General features: G+C 46.6%; 1 protein-coding gene across 11 annotated transcripts in view; it reads left to right on the plus strand.

Annotated features, from left to right (window-relative positions):
- ZMAT4 (zinc finger matrin-type 4) overlaps positions 1-17939 on the plus strand; it is a 480660-nt gene that overhangs the window by 205308 nt on the left and 257413 nt on the right. For 3 of the 11 annotated variants that reach the window (XM_045005482.1, XM_045005490.1, XM_045005492.1), the window contains one exon: positions 3564-3721. The exons of 6 other annotated variants lie outside the window; for them this stretch is intronic. The gene's annotated coding sequence lies outside the window, so the exon portion shown is untranslated. Of the gene's footprint in view, positions 1-3563; positions 3722-3832; positions 4253-4416; positions 4539-17939 lie in introns of those variants that run through there. 2 more of the 11 variants (XM_045005484.1, XM_045005481.1) reach the window with 2 other exon arrangements.

Here is a 17939-nt window from a genome sequence, read left to right on the forward strand (position 1 = left end):
CCACTGCATACCGCCCCAAGCACGCGCTTGGCGTGCTGGGGCCTGGAGCCGCCCCTGAGCAGAAGGGTAATTTCTTTTTGGACTGGACAGGACAAGAATACGTCACTCAGATACTTTCCTTCTAACTCGGAGACGTCTTAAGCTTTTTAAAGTGCATAAGAATATAGTGCAAAAAGGCTGCATTTCGATGATTCAGAAAAGGCTTCAATGAAGGTTAAATACTAGTAAATCTGGTATTAAAATTATAAGCAATTCAAAAATTGTTTTGGCAAACATACATAGCATAAAAATGTTATGAAACTTTTAGGGTTATTAACACAACTCCTTAGCACAGAGAGGGATTACACACACACACACGCTGATCTTTCCTGTTTGTGTATGCATGCTTGTACTAACTTGATGAGAGCAAGTGCAAGAATAAATAATGGTGTAGCCACAGTAGCACAGATAGCAGGAGCGGAGGCACAGCGGAGCCATGCAAGGTACAAACCTGCCTGAAAGCAGTGGGTGTGTTCTCAGCATGGCTCAGCCATGATTCCACCCCATGCATGCAAACACTGTCTGTGAGTGTCACTCACTCTCTCACACTGACAAGGTAAATGCCACCTTCTCCCTTGATGGAGCAAACCTGGACTCTCACCCATTCTTGTACATATTTGCCATGTAGATTTTTTTAAAGGCACCATTCAGCCTTAGTGGTAGCAGGGTGCAGCTTGCGTTATGCTTCCACCTGGTTATGAGAGAAGTTAAGTTTTCAGTTCACCGAGCCTGAAGAGGTATCACTATTCAATTTCAGATCAGTAATGTACACACTGTAATCCTCAATGAGACAGAACCGTAGGTAATCATGGATAAAAACAATTGCTTTGCTACTGGGCACCATCAAGGGGTTTCTTCTCTTAAATGCTGATCAAATATTTTCTTTGTAGAAGCAGCGCAAAGAATGGGGGAACATAGCTAGTTAAGACGAGTTACTTTTTTTGTGGACACAAAACCCCAAGCGCAGAAAACTGAAAAGTTTGGGGTTCTGTCTTTTGATGAAAACACCAACATTTGTGAAAACTTAGCCTTTTTGATTGCATTTTGTTCAAAAAATGCAGTCTTCCATCAAAAATCATTATCATGGAAATTATTTGACCTGCCCTAGTTAGAGCACAGTTTGGGAGTGAGGCCTTGTGTTTTATTCCCAGTTCTGCCTGCAACATACTAGATGAAGCTGGCCAAATCCCATAACTTCGGTCCGTTTTCCTGTCTGTAAAATGGGGATGAAATTGCTCTCAAACTCCCAGGAGGAGGGTTGTGAGATACTATTTATTATAATGCCAAGGAACTCCAGTCAAAGATGAAGATGCCATTTTCCTGGGCATAGTTCAGAACAGTAACACAGCAGACTGTCCCAGCTCTGGAGAGCTCAGTCTAAGGAGTGTGTGTTTGTAAAACTCTCTGAGATTCTCAGATGAAAAGTGCCTGGGAAGTGGAAAAGGAAAAGGAGTGAAGGTGATAAGTGGCCTTCAGAGAACAATGTCATCCTACCAGTGGGGATGGGCACAACACTACCGGCCTTTCATGTCTGCCTGTCTCCACCTTTTTAGCCAGTGGCTTCAGTACATTCTCGGTGGAAAATGAAGTCATGCTTTTATGTGTGTGGTGTTTTTGTTAATGTGAGGGGAAATCTGGATATCCAGTTTCACTTTGCATATCAACATCAGTACACCTGTCTCAGGAGGTTCATTTGGAAAAGGCTCAAAGCACTCCAGACAGAGCTTGCTGTGGAAAGTTTAGCTACATAAAGCCCTGGAGCCATTCCGCAGCTGGTAGACATCAATATATGTTTTTAATAATCAGTTGATGTGTTTTTAATATAAAGAACAAATATTCTATTTAATAAGATGTGGTCTTAAGGAATATTTACAATGCTAAGAGTGATACTCGGTGGCTTTCCTCTCGGCTAATAGAACACCAGGGTATTGTTCTCTGCATGCTAAGTAACTAACATTGATGTTATGGACTGTTACTTCCCAATGCTAAATATTCTGTATGAACTTTCATACAGGGAATATATTAGAAAGCCGCCCGCTGTACAGGATTCTTCAAGCTAATCAAATATGCCAAACAGTTCAGCTGTGTTCACCTTTGTACCAGATCCTGTGAACCACTTAAGACTGAATCAAGACTTGCCTTTCCCCTTGTGCTTTCCAGGGCTAGTTGCTCCAAGAAACAGTCACTAATGGTGTCTAGAAAATGTATTTCTGCATTCCGTCCTGAGGTGATGTGTTCCCAGTCAACATAGGGATACCTGAAATCCCCCATTATTAGGTTTTCTTGTGTGGGGCTGTTTTTTGTGTGTGGTAGGTGGGTTTTTTAAACCTCTCTAATCTCCCTGAACATTTCACGATTATCACTGTCCTGGTCAGGTGGCTGGTAGTATATTCTTGCTGCTATACTCTTTTTTTATTATTCAAGCATGGAATCTCTGTCTATAATGATTCTGCGGGATATTTGGTTCCCTCAAGATTTTTACTATATTTGACTCCATATTTGGTTCTCTCAATTGTATCAGAAGGGTGAATGCATTGTGCTCTATTCTGTTGAGGTTTTTATAACATGTCTATTTGTGACCTACTGTGGTATAATCCAGACTAGTGAGCAGCTGTGTCACCCATGCCCTGAAACCCTGGTGCCTTACCATGCCTCGCTGAAGTAATGAGGCATGTCAGAAATGGTTACAAGGAAAATCTTAACTTTACATGCAGTGTTGCTACACATTTTATCAAGACAATATTGACCAGCAAATTGAGCTCTCAAATGATCTCTTACAAGTCATACTTTTGTACAAAGATCATTACAATAGTGTGTAGGGTGTGAACACAGGGGAGGACTCTGTCACACCATTATTGTACCTTGTTTATTTTATTGGATTGATTCATTTTACACTTTAAAATTTTTCCAACACCCAGTCCCAGGCTCAGCCCATTTTATGGGGATTGCAACTAGAAATTGCTAAGGCATGACTGGAGACCCAGGGTAAACAGGTCTGTACCGCTCCTTCCCTAATGTACCCCGTTGTGATGAAGGGACCCAGTACCAACACCAAGCATCATTGTCGCCTAGCCCCGGTCCTAATGCCCTCCCATCACAGCCTCCTGACTGCTCTTGCTGGCCACATTCGCATGCACAGGACTCTCAGTGCCCTCATAGAACTGCGAGGGCAGAAGATTGGAAGGTATCATCCTGGCCCTTAGGAACACGTCTCCGAGTCAACCAACACTAGTTCCAGCCATTGAATCCTTCTCCCCAAGATGCACAGAGGTCACTCTGGGAAGCCACAATGCAAGTGCTGGGCGGTGTCTGTAACAAAAGCCCTGTGCTGTGGGAAGTACAGCACCAAACACACAGGCCACTGCCACATGTGCTAAAGGATTCACTCCATTAGCTGGCAACAGTTCCAGGCTCTTATCCCCCCTGGGGTCCAACAACTAAAGGGGAAAGCAATACACTTATTCAGTGTGTAATGTGCCCCTGACACCAGCTTTTCCTAGTGCATAATTCTGATACCTTCCCAGATGCTGCTGCAGAGGGGCAAGGCGGGTGCCCTGCTGCTGCGCCCAGAAAGCAATACCTTCACACCATATTCAAATTGGAGAAGCGTTTCCTGAGATGATGCTTCTGCTGTGCTGTACTGAGTCAGAAGATGGCCATGCTGCCCTGTGTCCTAGCATTGGTAAGTTGGCTTTGTTTCTTCCCGGACAGTTCTATTTGACCCTCCTATGTGTGTCTTACTGTGCATAGCAAAGTTATCTAGCCAACTTTGCCACTTCGACATTCTCTCTAGGTTGGTAACCACCACTCCATCCTCATCACCTTCATCAGAAACAGGGAGATTTTTGCTCAATGGTTTAAGACCAGGGCAGATTGAGAAGCCATCAGCCTGGCAGCATTAAAGACAACGGGTCACAGACTGATTGCTCTCTACAAACAGAGCAGCTGTGGAGAAGGATGAGGCGCTGTACCAGCTTGGAGGGGTAGAGAGTGTTCTTTGTGCTTCCTATCTATCCATGAGACACAGGTGTGATGGGGGGTGCTCCTTGTTCATACTACCCAAATGATAGGATGGTGTCTTGGTCCCCAATTCCTCCACTGGAGCAGGTATGGGGCAAGTGCTTGATGATGACTCTACATGGAACCTGCCTTTTGCTCTTAGCCCTCGTATGGTACTTTACTTGAGGAAAAAATACGTTAATTTATAATTGATACAGTAACTGAGTCATAAAAATAGTCAGTCAATATCCCTGTTCTCCTTATTATTGATGTAAATATTAATGATCTACAATAAAAAATGAATGTCAAGGGCATTTCAGGAGACAACCAGAATCTCCATCTACTGAGAACGTTAATGGCTTTTTCTTTCCTTTCCAGCATGCCTAGCCCCAGGGTTGCATGGGCAAGGGGACTAGTGAGGGTAGAGAAGAGTTGGATTCCATGAGGTACGCTGGAGCAAACCACAGAGGGTTTTAGAAACAGGTCAGTTTGAGTAGGACCCTGGAGTGAAGGCCCACTGCACTCATACAGGAACAGGAGTGATGGGGTTGCACTTGCACGCGTGTGAGAAAGCGGGCACAAGCACAACAGGTGCAGGACTCAGCACAGGGAAGCTGCAGAAAGTCCCCACTGAGATGAGAGCTGGTGGTGATGGAGGTTGGCAGTGGGAAGTTGACGGTACATTTTAATTTTGAAAACTTGTGTTTTTTAAAAAATCTTGTATAGTTGGGAAGTGTCAGCACGAAGCCAGTTTTCATGGCTACGTTATAGATTGTACCCTCAGGCTTGTAATGGAAATGCCGAGAGGCCCTTAACCCTTCTAGCGCTTCCTGAAAGTCCCATTCATCTATTTGTGCATAAATGGCCTTTCAGCTATGGAGCCCTGGGGTTTGCTGTTGTGACCAAGCTCCAGGCTTTGTGTTGGCTGGATATCTAGACTTCAAGTGCAAGACCAGACCCAGACTTCTGTTTTTGTACTCGAACCATTTAAATTATTAAGGCCCATCTCATCCCCGCTGAGAGAATAGCCAGGAGGATCTGCAGGGGAGAAGAATTCTGTGAGAATCCCTGCATGTAGGACTCCTGACATGGCCCAACAAGGGGGAGGAGTTGCATACGCACATGTGTGAACATCCCACTCCCCCAGAGTAAAGGCTCTGAAACCTGTCCCCTAGTCATGGAGATGCAACTGGCTATGGTTCCTAGAACTTCCCACCCCCTGCTGCCGGTTTCCCAGTCCCCTAGAACAGGCTGAGACTGCACTCTCTTTGACTAATTTCTGCAGAGCTGCAGGCAGGGGGGGACTGTGCATCTCTAGCTCACCCTGTACCCCATCAGGGATCTAGGGAGGAGGGATAGCTCAGTGGTTTGAGCACTGGCCTGCTAAACCCAGGGTTGTGAGTTCAATCCTTGAGGGGGCCACTTAGGGATCTGGGGCAAAATCAGGTCTTGGTCCTGCTAGTGAAGGCAGGGGGCTGGACTTGATGACCTTTCAGGGTCCCTTCCAGTTCTATGAGATAGGTGTATCTCCATATAGCATATTGAATATCACACAGGCAGGGGGCGGTGGTGCTGCAGTGAGGGCTGAACCTAGGCAGGCCACTCATCCGGTGTTAAACCCGACAGCCCTGCTTTTCCAGGGTTCATCTCCTGTCCGGTGACTGGGACTGGGACTGGGACTCGGACAAAGTCGGACCAGGTTACCCCTGGTATTGGACAGGGGAGCGCCACTGTGCTGCTCCGCCCCTGTTGGTGGGACCTCACCCTCCAGGCTGCACTGGTGGGGGCAGAGCATTCTGGGAATGTGAGAGTGGCCACCTTAGCTTGGCCCCCCTTTGCAGAGTGTGTGTGGGTCTGCAGGGGGCACGTGGTCTGGCCCTCAGTTGTTTCTGTACTAACAAGGACTGTTAGGATCCCATTATCCAATGGCTGAAAAGTCTTTACTTGCTATGGGGCAGTGCAGTGTGTATTCAGTATCTGAAGTGGCTCTGACCTCTAAGCCACCTCTACCACAATCCTCTTGCGGAACTGAAAGCCTTGCCAACAAGAAACAGCGATCCTCACACCCTTCGTGTGGCCAGGCCGGGGCTCCTCCATATGCAGCCCATCTGAGAGCAACTCACCCTTCCTCTTGAATACTGGGGTTCAGTGCATGGGGCCAACAGCAAGAGCCTTCTAGCCAGCTGCAATTGCATGGGCACCATGGTGATCGTTAATGGTGATAGTTTGCAAGTGAATTCAGCAAATCTCCTCCTGCAAAGTCACCTTGTAATGTAGCCTTTTATGGTGCAATATCTGTCTGTTACAGCACGTGCATGACTTAACAAGATCTTTGTCTCAAGGGTGGGCAGGTAAATTACATGTTACAATGTCACCAAGCTTATCCTGATAGGAAATGTTAACACATGTCTGGTAACTCTGAAGGAAAATATCTGTGGATCACTCAACGTAAGGGCTGCTCTGAGTTATCTGGGATGAAGATGGCACTTCATGGGCTAGATGCAGGCAACTACCGTATTGCCTGAGAAAAGGAATGGACTCCAGTCCGTCTGTGCTCACAGAGGAAATGAGCTCCTGGGGTCCCATGCTAGTCCTTAGAGCTCATTAGCCTAAAATGAAAATCAAATTATGCTTCTGCCCTGTGTGCACGCCCAATTCTTCATCGCTTCAAGGCTGGAGACGTGCCATTAAGTAAGGCTGGGTTCAGCCATTTGCACAGTAGAAGTAACGGAGCCCAATCTATTGTCTCGACAGCCTTCCTGTAGGGAGACCCTGTTACTGAGTCCAGTGACTGGCCTCCTAGGAACAATGCTGACTGCTGGTTTTTCACCTCTTGGAGTCAGGGGAAATAGTACTTCCACAGTGTGCTTTGGGGTGATTCTTGTGTCCCGGATCCTCCAGCTCAGCCCGGTCCCAGCAGCCGGGAGCAAGAGCTGTCATCCCCAGCTCACATGCCAGACGTACATTGACTGGCATGTGTGGTCAGTAGCAGGAAATGCTCATTTGATAACAGCCAAGTCAGGGAGTGGGGAAGCTCAAGAAAACACAAGCCAGACAATAGTTATTCTAAAATTAAACTTCTAAAATAGCTGGGGACTGTCGCCTGGCAGGTGCAGCGTGTCTCTCTGAGCCCCCGAGGATGGACCACTGTTCATGAACAGCATCCATCTGTTTCCACAGGGCTTTGTGGAATGTAAGTGTCTGTCTCCTCTGCCCTTATGCTCCCATCACTCCTTTGCTGACCTTCCGGTTTCCCAGACACACAGCAGACTCCTGCCTGCCATGAATAAGCAAAATCAGCGGCGCTCTTGTCACTCTGTGAGAACGCTGGTCACATCCAGTACCCCAGAGTTATAAAACCTTGCCAGGATAAACCTTGCCAATATAATCACTCATCACAATTACTTGGCAAGGGAGACAGAGCAGTAGATGAAATCACTGGGTTGTGTGTGGCTGTGAATTGGAAAGACGCTGTAGGGAATGCAGCACTGTGAAATCTCAGTGATTAAATAGTACTGTTAAGTGCTGCCAATTTTGAAAAAGTTTGTGATAAATTCAGTTCTATTGACCTCTATTAGTTAGCCTCTGCCTATCTTTGAGTCTGCACAATGCATGGTCCTGGGGGTGTCTCGGACCTGCCTACTCCTTTTAAAAAAATAAATCGTTTTATTGTTCCTAATGGCAAAACCATAGTGGAAGCTGCCCAGTGGAAAACACAAAATCCTTTGTTTTCCAGAGCTATTTTCATAATGTGTGTTTAGCTCATTTCAGTTTGTGCGCTGATGTAATACAAGGCATGTCATGTGGGTGGAAACTTCAGAAGCTCCCAGGCTCCTAAGTCACTCTTGAAAATGGAACTTTTGGTCCCATTGACATCCATGATATTTAGCCTCCTAAGTCATTGTTGGAAATAGGATGAGGGCTCCTAACGTCAGGCTTTTTTTGAATCTCTGACCCACATCATAATCTGTGTGGCACTCTTCCCTCTGTATCAGTGCTGAGCCCAATGCTCCAGCATGATCTCGGGGATCTGTGCTGCCAGAGGTGCTGCTGTTTGGGATGACATGTAAAATGAAGGCGTTTACCCTAGGGGGCTGGACTTGATGATTGCTCAAGATCCCTTCCAGTTCCAGCCCTACATTTCTGTGATTCTCCTGGCCAAGTTATAACCCAGGTAATTCCTCCTGCAATTTCAATTAGACACCATGTGATTCTTTATTTCCTGTTCTTTCTTGCCTGCTACATACCGTACCAGAAGTGGCTGCATTTCAGTAGTGGGTGAAATACAGCAGAACCTCAGAGTTATGAACAACTCAGGAATGGATGTTGGTTGTAATTCTGAAATGTTTGTAACTTTGAACAATACGTTAGGGTGGTTCTTTCAAAAGTTTACAACTCAACAGTGACTTAATACAGCTTTGAAACTTCACTATGCGGAAGAAAAATGCTGCTTTTGACCATCTTAATTTAAATGAAACAAGCACAGAAACAGTTTCCTTACCTTGTCAAATCTTTTTTAAACTTTATTTTTTTAGTAGTTTACATTTAACATGGTACTATATTTGCTGCTGCCTGATTTCTCACTTCAAGTTCCAAATGTGGTGTGTGGTTGACCAATCAGTTTGTAACTCTGAGGTTCGACTGTAACTTTTATACCTTCACATACAGTGTAGTGGTGTATCCATTTACTACATTTGTAATGACTCTGGGAGTCTTCGCAATGACAGACGGTGCAGAAATTCAAGGTATTGTTGTCATCACCTTTGCATATGATACCGAGGTCTCAAAGGACCAGGTCCTTGAAGCTTATGCATGATGTTGCATTGCATAGGGTGACTTAAGCTTACAGGGCAATAACATGCAAGAAAATACTTTTTCCTAAGTGCAGTTGTAGCATCTGGCACAGCTTAAAGTGAGGGCTCTGGGCTGCCCACCCTATAGCTGAGGTTTGGTGCCACATATGGGCACTCTGGTCTGAATGTTGGCAAAATCAGTGGGAGTCTTTTGGGCTTACCCCTGTGCTCTAAGCAACGTCCTCCAAGGGGAGCATTAACATCTGTGGCCCCTGCCAAAACCTGACCTTGCCAAAAAGACCTTCAGGATTTATGCCTAGGTTGTGAAAACCAGCGTAAGATGTGTTTTTAATCCTGCTGAAGGCAGCTGGGGCTATCACATGACTCCGATAAGGACTCTTTCTGCTCTGATTCGCCTACTTTCCGATTAAAAGCATTTCTGTAATTTTCAATGGGAGCTCAGCTTAGACTAGTGAGTCTCATCCTGTGGGCCACTTGCAGCCCAATCAGCGCACAGCTTTGGCACATGGGACGTCCTCTGGGCCATACCGGTCGTGTATCTATTGTGTGGATGCAGCCCACGTAATAAGCGGAGAGCTGCATCTGCGGCCCAAAATGGTAATAGATTGAGAACCATTGGCTTAGACTGTTCTGGAGGAACATCCCCCTCCCCCCACCCCAGTGCAGTGTCACCAGAGCCCCAGTAACTATTGCTAGGTCTTCTGGAGGAGAGGGATAATTTCTATCGAAACCAATAGTTTTCATGCCAGTAAAGGCCTGGGATTAATGAGCTGGAATCATGGTTCCAGGGACTAATTAATGAGCCAGCAGTACACCACTTCCTTCTGAGACCAGCAGTCATTCTGTGCTTGATGGGATTCATGCGGCAAACAATTCTTTAAGTGGTGACTCCCAGGTTAATGTAACAACATTCTAGGTGATGCAGCCAAATGCTTTTCAGGCTGGAAGCAGTAAGTGACCCGTACGCAAATGATTTGAACCAGATGGTGCTGGGATTCAGCACGGACTCTGACCTGCACATGCTGGCAGGACTGGGATGGTTTCATGTGCCCCAGGGATCTTCAAAGCGGGGAGGGGATACAGAGAGGGAGCCAGAAGCTTCCTGGAGATTTGGAGAGTGGAGGGATGAGGGGATGTGGACAGATAATACACGTAATGGCCATGACTAGAGCTGAGTGAATGATGCATAACGGGTAGCTAGGAATTCCCACTCTTGCTGTTTGTGGAATGTCTCCGTGCAGTCTGTGATCCTTCACTGATTATTCAGAATACCCAGCACCATTTTTTTGCACACTTGGCTTATTCTGTGGCTTGCTACACAATCTGAAATCCAGGCTGTAGTGCGTAGCCGTGATTCTTCACAGAAGGCGCATGGTATTTCTTTTTCTGCTCCTTTACAGCTGTGTTCATGAGGTGTTGCTTTGAGGAAAACCCAAATTAAAAATTCACTATTGATGCAGGTAAGCGCATATATGCAAATGTGCACTCCCACAATGTGAAACACTGCTTTAGTGTTCACAAATCAAACAGTTTTCACTAAAGGATCCTTCTTATGCAAATACACAAAACTACACTAGCAAAAAGTGATTTATTTTTTCCCATTCTCCTTTGCAGAAAGAAGAAATCTCACTAGGTAGTTTCTGTCTGCAAATATTGTGTGTACAGCTCTACTCTGTAGCAGCAGAGATGGGCTGCAGCTTGCAAATAATAGTTTTGAGCAGGATGTATAGAGCTCTAATGCAGCAAATAGAAAAACAGCCTGAGTCAGATGGGGTTTTTTTTGTTTTTGGGTTTTTTTTTGGGGGGGGGGGGAGGGTTCAAAAGCTCAGAGCGAGTTGGTAATGTCATGAAGCATTTGTCATGAGTTGACAGAAATGCTAAGGAGCAAGCAATCTCCCTTGTTCTGTGATGAAGGTGCAATGCAAAGAACCTCCTAGAGGAAATCAAATGGGATGAAAAAGTACAGGGGAAACAATCTTGGATGGATGAAAACAAAAGGAAGCAGCTTGTATTGATGTGTATGTAAAATCACTACTTACACTAGCCTAGGGGGACCAGATGTCCCGATTTTATAGGGACAGTCCCGATTTTTGAGTCTTTTTCTTATATAGGCTCCTATTACCCCCCGCCCACTCCACCCCGTCCCGATTTTTCACACCTGCTGTCTGGTCACCCTACACTAGATATGTTTGCAGTGGGGAAGGGCAGACAGAACACTGTGTGATGGAAAGGGATTGGATCAGACAGAACACAGCCATTTGATGCTATAGAATAGCTAAACACTATGTCACAGGCATGTGAGCTGCTCATGCAGAACTATCGGGGGAGATCAACAGTGAATAATGACACTGTCAGGACTTTAGAGAAGTTTAATGATCTTCTAAACTAACCATTTTTGGTTTTACATTTATTCTTTTTGAGGCTTTCTTCCTACCAACCATCCATCCATCTTAGTATCTAAAGCCGGTGAAGCTACGAAAGTACAGATCCCAGCGCTGGCTAGCAACACGAGAATGTACCTGGGATTCCAGGAAGGCTAGCACACTCTGTGCTGCCATATCTTCACTGCTATTCTTAGCCATGCTAGCTACATTAAAGCTAGTGCAGGTATGCCTACGTGAGCTACGATCACACCTCTGATTGCAGTGTAGACATGCACTGAGACTGAGGGTCTTCGTTTCCCATCTGTAAAATGGGCTTAATGGCACTTCCCTGTTGCACAAAGGGACTGTGAGGGGTCAGATACTACTGTGATGAGGACCACGTAATTATTATTTTTGTATTGCGTCAGCGCCTAGGAACCCCCTAGTCCTAGACCAGGACCCCTTTGTGTCAGGCCCTCTATAAAGAGGGACTGACTTTCTGTTCCATGTCCCAAGGAGATTGCAAGTACCTAACTAGTGCCAGCACTCTCTCTCTGATTTCCACAATTATTCCTTTGTTTCTGCATAACCTATCATCACGCTAGCTGCTTCCCCTCCAAATGTTCAGACCTCAGGATAGCCGCTGCCTGTGGTACTTGGGCTCTGTGGCCGGTGCATGAGATAAGACAGTAAGGAAGATCCTTTTCACTCTTCCAAAGATGCTTATATGTTTGACTTGCTATAATTTTTGAAGTGGTGGGTACATTCTGCTGTGATTTCTTCTTTATAGTGCCCTAGATCCTGCCAATTTCATTGCAAGGAATAAACCATACACAAACATAACACACATTTACCAAACTGCAGTCCAACATAAGAGGTTTTTTGTTTTATGACCGCACAAATTATTTTGACTGTTCAGTGGTGCTATAATAGTCCCAACGGTGTTTGCAATCCCAATCAGCTGGAATCTCTGCAAGAAACAATGGAAATGTCAGTGTTAAAAACCGGGGGGGCGTAGTTTATCAGGGATTCCTACAGCCAGTTGCGTCTGCAAAGAGAAATGTTCATTAACTTGCTGACATCTCACCTGAGAGCTCCAAAGAGACTGTCTTCTCGCTCACTCTTAAGTTGGCACAGGTGATTCTGCCAGGTGTGCTGCTGCAGGAAGTGTCTGTTTCCAGAGACACACCAAGACTAAGCACTTTTGGAAACACTGTATAATCTAAGGATGTTTGTTTTTTCTCTTCACCCTTTGTAAGAATCACTGCAAAATCTCAGGTGAGCTTCCTGGTGTAGTCAGGCGTGATGCACCAAAGACACCAAAAGCAAATGTGGCAGTTAATTAAGGCTGAATCATAGCTAGGGGAATCCTATTAAAAAGCAGAATACCAACTTATTGCTCCTTCTCCTGCTCCTTCTGTTTAGTTAGTTCCTCAGCGAGCTCACTCCTGGTTTTAGGTAGTGAGCCAGCAATGTTGGCTGGACTTTTCCTTTGCTATTCCAAGCTGAGTTGTTACTACCCGGCAATAAGGCTTTACTGGTGCCCTGGAACCATGCTAAACAGGTGGTAAAGTCCCAGGCACAGGCCTGGGAGTCAGCAGACCTGGGTTCTGTTCTTGGCTTTACCACTCATGTGCTATGAGCCTGGGTGGCATATGAAGCACCAGTGCAAAGGATTGCAGGGTGCATTTGAGGGACTAAAACTGCCCAGTGCAGCCAATTGAACAGAGAACCAGTGATGCTGTTTCAGAGGAGAAACTGACACACACAAGGGGACTGAGTTGGTGATAGGGTGGAAGGCAGAGAGCATAAAGTGACAGGGTAGCTGGCAATCCCACCTCTGCTCAGCAAACAAAGTGGGAGACCAGGAGCCAGTTGCAGTGACTGTGGCAAGCTAGTAAGGCCATCCTGATTGTTCTGCTTACATGATCTGTGGTTATTGTAATGCCAGTAATCTGGCCCACAGTATGTAACAACAATTTGCAGTGGCTGGTCTAACCTTTGGAACAAATGAGATAAAATTCCTCCATGGACCATAAGATCTAGGACTGGTTAGCTGGAACCACTTATTCTGCCAAGCAGTCAGACTTCCCAGCATTAATTACCTTCCCCAGTAAATTAAACTAAAGATATTTATGTAAAACTCGGTTGAGAGCCTTCCAGCAATTTTATAAAGGTAACAATGTGGTTCCTAGAAGAACTTTTCCATTTAAATGTCCATGTCCAATTGCACAGAACCTCAGCTAAACCATCGTCTTGAAATTCTGGAAGGTGGAAGCTGAATTATCACATTCTGCTCTGCACACAACTGTCCAAGATCCAAGGCTGCAACAACAATCTTCTAAAAATAAAAAAAAAGAATAAATGAGGAAAAACAGACTCAGCCAGGTCAAGTGTAACCAATGCAGGTAAACTGAAACAGATGAAAGTCTCTCTCTAGGATGTCATATTGGCAGTGCACCATCACCATGGTTTCTGAGCACCTACTTGCTTTTGAACAGTGATTACAGAAGATATAAGCAAATGCCTTCATGAATATCCAGTTTGCAAACCTCTTGAGCTGAGATTTTCAAAGCTGCCTAAGAAATTGAACGCCCAGTTTCCTTTAAAATTTAATAAGAATTGAGTATCAAAATCCCCTACGTGCCTCTTAAACCCTGCACTCTTATGCAGTGTGACCAAGATTTCCAAAAACAGTTGCCTTGGGTCAAGCTGTGAACTCACTACTAGACACCAGAATAAGTGGCCTGTGTTCCAGTGGTAGTCAGTGTGACAGATGTGGCAACTTCTTCAGGAGATCTTACTGTATTGTATTATTGTGTGCCAGGGATTGCATGTAATTCCATGGGAGATAGTGACCACAGCCCTCCGGGAACTAAGAACAGGTTCGGGGGTGACAGGCTTTAACATCTCCAGAGAGGTATCACCTGCTGGAGGATCTCGTATACTAGTAGAAACTTGGCCTCTGGAGAATCCACAGACAAAGAAAGGACTCTTGAATGAATAGCCTGAGGCCTGGTCTACACTAGGCGTTTAAATCGGTTTTAGGAGCCTAAAACCGATTTAACGCCACAGCCGTCCACACTAGGAGGCACCTTATATCGATTTTAATGGCTCTTTAAATCGGTTTCTGTACTCCTGCCCGACGAGAGGAGTAGCGCTAATATCGGTATTAACATATCGGAATAGGGTTAGTGTGGCCGCAATCGACGGTATTGGCCTCCGGGAGCTATCCCACAGTGCACCACTGACCGCTCTGGACAGCATTCTCAACTCGGATGCACTGGCCAGGTAGACAGGAAAAGCCCCGCGAACTTTTGAAATTCATTTCCTGCTTCGACAGCGTGGAGAGCTCATCATCACAGGTGACCACGCACAGCTCATCAGCACAGTTAACAATGCAGTCTCCTGAGAATCGAAAAAGAGCCCCAGCATGGACCGCTCGGGAGGTAATGGATCTGATCGCTATATGGGGAGAGGATTCAGTGCTAACAGAACTGCGTTCCAAAAGACGAAATGAAAAAGTATTTGAAAGAATTTCTAAGGCTATGACGGATAAAGGCCACAGCAGGGACTCCGTGCAGTGCAGAGTGAAAGTTAAGGAGCTCAGACAAGCCTACCAGAAAACCAAAGAAGCAAACGGAAGGTCCGGGGCAGGTCGAAAAACATGCCGCTTCTATGATGACCTGCATGCAATTTTAGGGGGCTGCGCCACAAGTACCCCACCCCTGACCGTGGATTCCGAGGTGGGGGTTGTAATCTCTGCCATGTCAGACGGGGAAGATGAAGAGGAAGAAGAAGAGGAAGACCTCGCAGAGAGCACACAGCACTCCGTGACCCCCAGCAGCCAGGAGCTTTTTATCACCCTGACGGAATTACCCTGCTCCCAGCCCTCACAAGCAACTATTCCAGAGAATGACGCCATGGAAGGGAGCTCTGGTGAGTGTACCTTTGCAAATAGCAAACAGTGTTTTTTAAGCAAGCCTTTTTTAATGATTGATTTGCCCTGAGGACTTGGGACGCATTCGCAGACAGTATAGTTACTTAGAAAAGTTTGTTAACATGTCCGGGGATTGAGAGGAAATCCTCCAGGGACATCTCGATGAAGCGCTCCTGTAGGTACTCCAGAAGCCTTTGCAGAAGGTTTCTGGGCAAGGCATCCTTGTTCCGCCCACCATGGTAGGACACTTTACCATGCCATGCATGTAGCAAGTAATCAGGTATCATTGCGTGGCAAAGCATAGCGGCGTATGGTCCCGGTGACTGCTGGCATTCAAGAAGCATCCGCTCTTTATCTTGTTCTGTTATCCTCAGCAAAGTGATATCGTTCAGGATAACCTGGTTAGAAATCAGGAATTTAAGTAAGGGGGTGGCCATTTTTCTACTGGGTTCGTGGAATGCAGCAGCTTAAAAAAAACACTTTCCTGCACGTAGCGAAGCGGGGGGAGGGGAGGAGTGAAATGCCGATGATCTTTTCTGTTTGGTCATCGGCGAGGCGATCTTCCCCAAGCTACCGGACAAGCAGTGGGTGGGGGGGAGGGGGAAGGTTGTTGATTAGCAGGGAGCTAGCGTGGTATTAGCCATGCGTTGGGGGGGAGGGGTAAATCACTGAGACAGTGGCTTACCATGGCCGCATGCAAGCTGAATCCTGATGCCTGGACCTGTGTCTGAGATCTGTAACCCAAGAGCTGCAAGCAGGCACTATTAAGATGAAAAATGCGACCTTGTAGGGAAATCACATGTGCTATGTAAGGTGAATAGTGCTTTTCACTGTGAAAGAGTATAACCATTGTTCTGTAAAATGTATCTTTCTAAATATTTATCTCCCTCATGCAGCTGCAAATTTTTCAAGCGTCCCTCCTCCATCCCAAAGGCTAGCACAGATAAGGCGGAGGAAAAAGAAGACGCGAGATGAGATGTTCTCGGATATTATGGAAGTTACACGCAATGAAAGAGGTCATCTGAATGAGTGGAAGGACGTGGTTTCAAATTACAGGAAAGAGGCCAGTGAACGTGAGGACAGGAGGGACAACCGAGATGAGAGGTGGCGGCAGGAAGACCGGCAGGAAAATCAGCGGTTGCGGCAGGAAGATCAGCGGTGGCGGGATGCAACTCTGGGGCTGCTGCGTGATCAAACTGACATGCTCCGGCGTCTTGTGGAGCTTCAGGAACGGCAGCAGGATCACAGAGTGCCGCTGCAGCCCCTGTATAACCACCCTCCCCCCTCACCATGTTCCTTAGCCTCCTCACCCAGACGTGTAAGAACGCGTGGGGGGAGGCTCCGTGCACCCGCCCACTCCACCCCCGTGGACAGCCCAACCAGAAGGATGTCGTTACTCTGAATTTTTTTTTTAATGGCCTTCTCCATCCCTCCTTTCCTCCTCCCAAAGCACACCCTTACTTCTCTCCCTCTTTTTATAATGAATCAATAAAGAATTCATGCTTTTTAAATGAGAGTGACTTTATTTGCATAAGTAAGCTGTACTCGAAGGGGGAGGGGGAGTTGCTTACAGGGACTGAGTCAATCAAGGGGGTTGGGTGTTCATCAACAAACACAGCAGTCACACTGTACCCTGGCCATTGATGAAGCTCGTTTTCAAAGCTTCTCTGATGCGCACCGCTTCCTGGTGTGCTCTTCTAATCTCCCTGGTGTCTGGCTGCGCGTAATCAGCGGCCAGGTGATTTGCCTCAGCCTCCCACCCCGCCATAAAGGTCTCCCCCTTACTCTCACAGAGATTGTGGAGAATACAGCAAGCAGCAATAACATAGGGGACATTGGTTTGGCTGAGGTCTGAGCGAGTCAGTAATGTGCGCCAGCGCGCCTTTAAACGGCCAAATGCACATTCCACCACCATTCTGCACTTGCTCAGCCTGTAATTGAACAGATCCTGACCACTGTCCAGGCTGCCTGTGTATGGCTTCATGAGCCATGGCATCAAGGGGTAGGCTGGGTCCCCCAGGATAACGACAGGCATTTCAACATCCCCAACTGTTATTTTCTGGTCTGGGAAGTAAGTCCCTTGCTGCAGCCGTTTAAACAGAGTAGTGCTTCTGAATACGCGAGCGTCATGAACCCTCCCTGGCCATCCCGCGTGGATGTTTGTGAAACGTCCCTTGTGATCCACCAGTGCTTGCAGCACCATTGAAAAGTACCCCTTCCGGTTTACGTACTGGGTGCCCTGGTGCTGCGGTGCCAAGATAGGGATATGGGTTCCATCTATCGCCCCCCCACAGTTAGGGAATCCCATTGCAGCAAAGCCATCCACTATGGCCTGCACGTTTCCCAGAGTCACAACCTTTCGTAGCAGCAGCTTAGTGATTGCTTTGGCTACTTGCATCACAGCAGCCCCCACAGTAGATTTTCCAACTCCAAATTGATTCCCGACTGACCGGTAGCTGTCTGGCGTTGCAAGCTTCCACAGGGCTATCGCCACTCGCTTCTCTACTGTGAGGGCTGCTCTCATCTTGGTATTATGGCGTTTCAGGGCAGGGGCAAGCAAGTCACAAAGTTCCATGAAAGTGCCCTTACGCATGCGAAAGTTTCGCAGCCACTGGGAATCGTCCCACACCTGCAACACAATGCGGTCCCACCAGTCAGTGCTTGTTTCCCGGGCCCAAAATCGGCGTTCAATGGATAGAATCTGCCCCATTACCATCAGGATCTCCAAAGCGCCGGGGCCCGCGGTTTGAGATAATTCTGTGTCCACGTCCTCATCACTGTCAT

The sequence above is a fragment of the Mauremys mutica genome, chromosome 2 (assembly GCF_020497125.1).
Source record: "Mauremys mutica isolate MM-2020 ecotype Southern chromosome 2, ASM2049712v1, whole genome shotgun sequence".
NCBI lineage: Eukaryota > Metazoa > Chordata > Testudines > Geoemydidae > Mauremys > Mauremys mutica.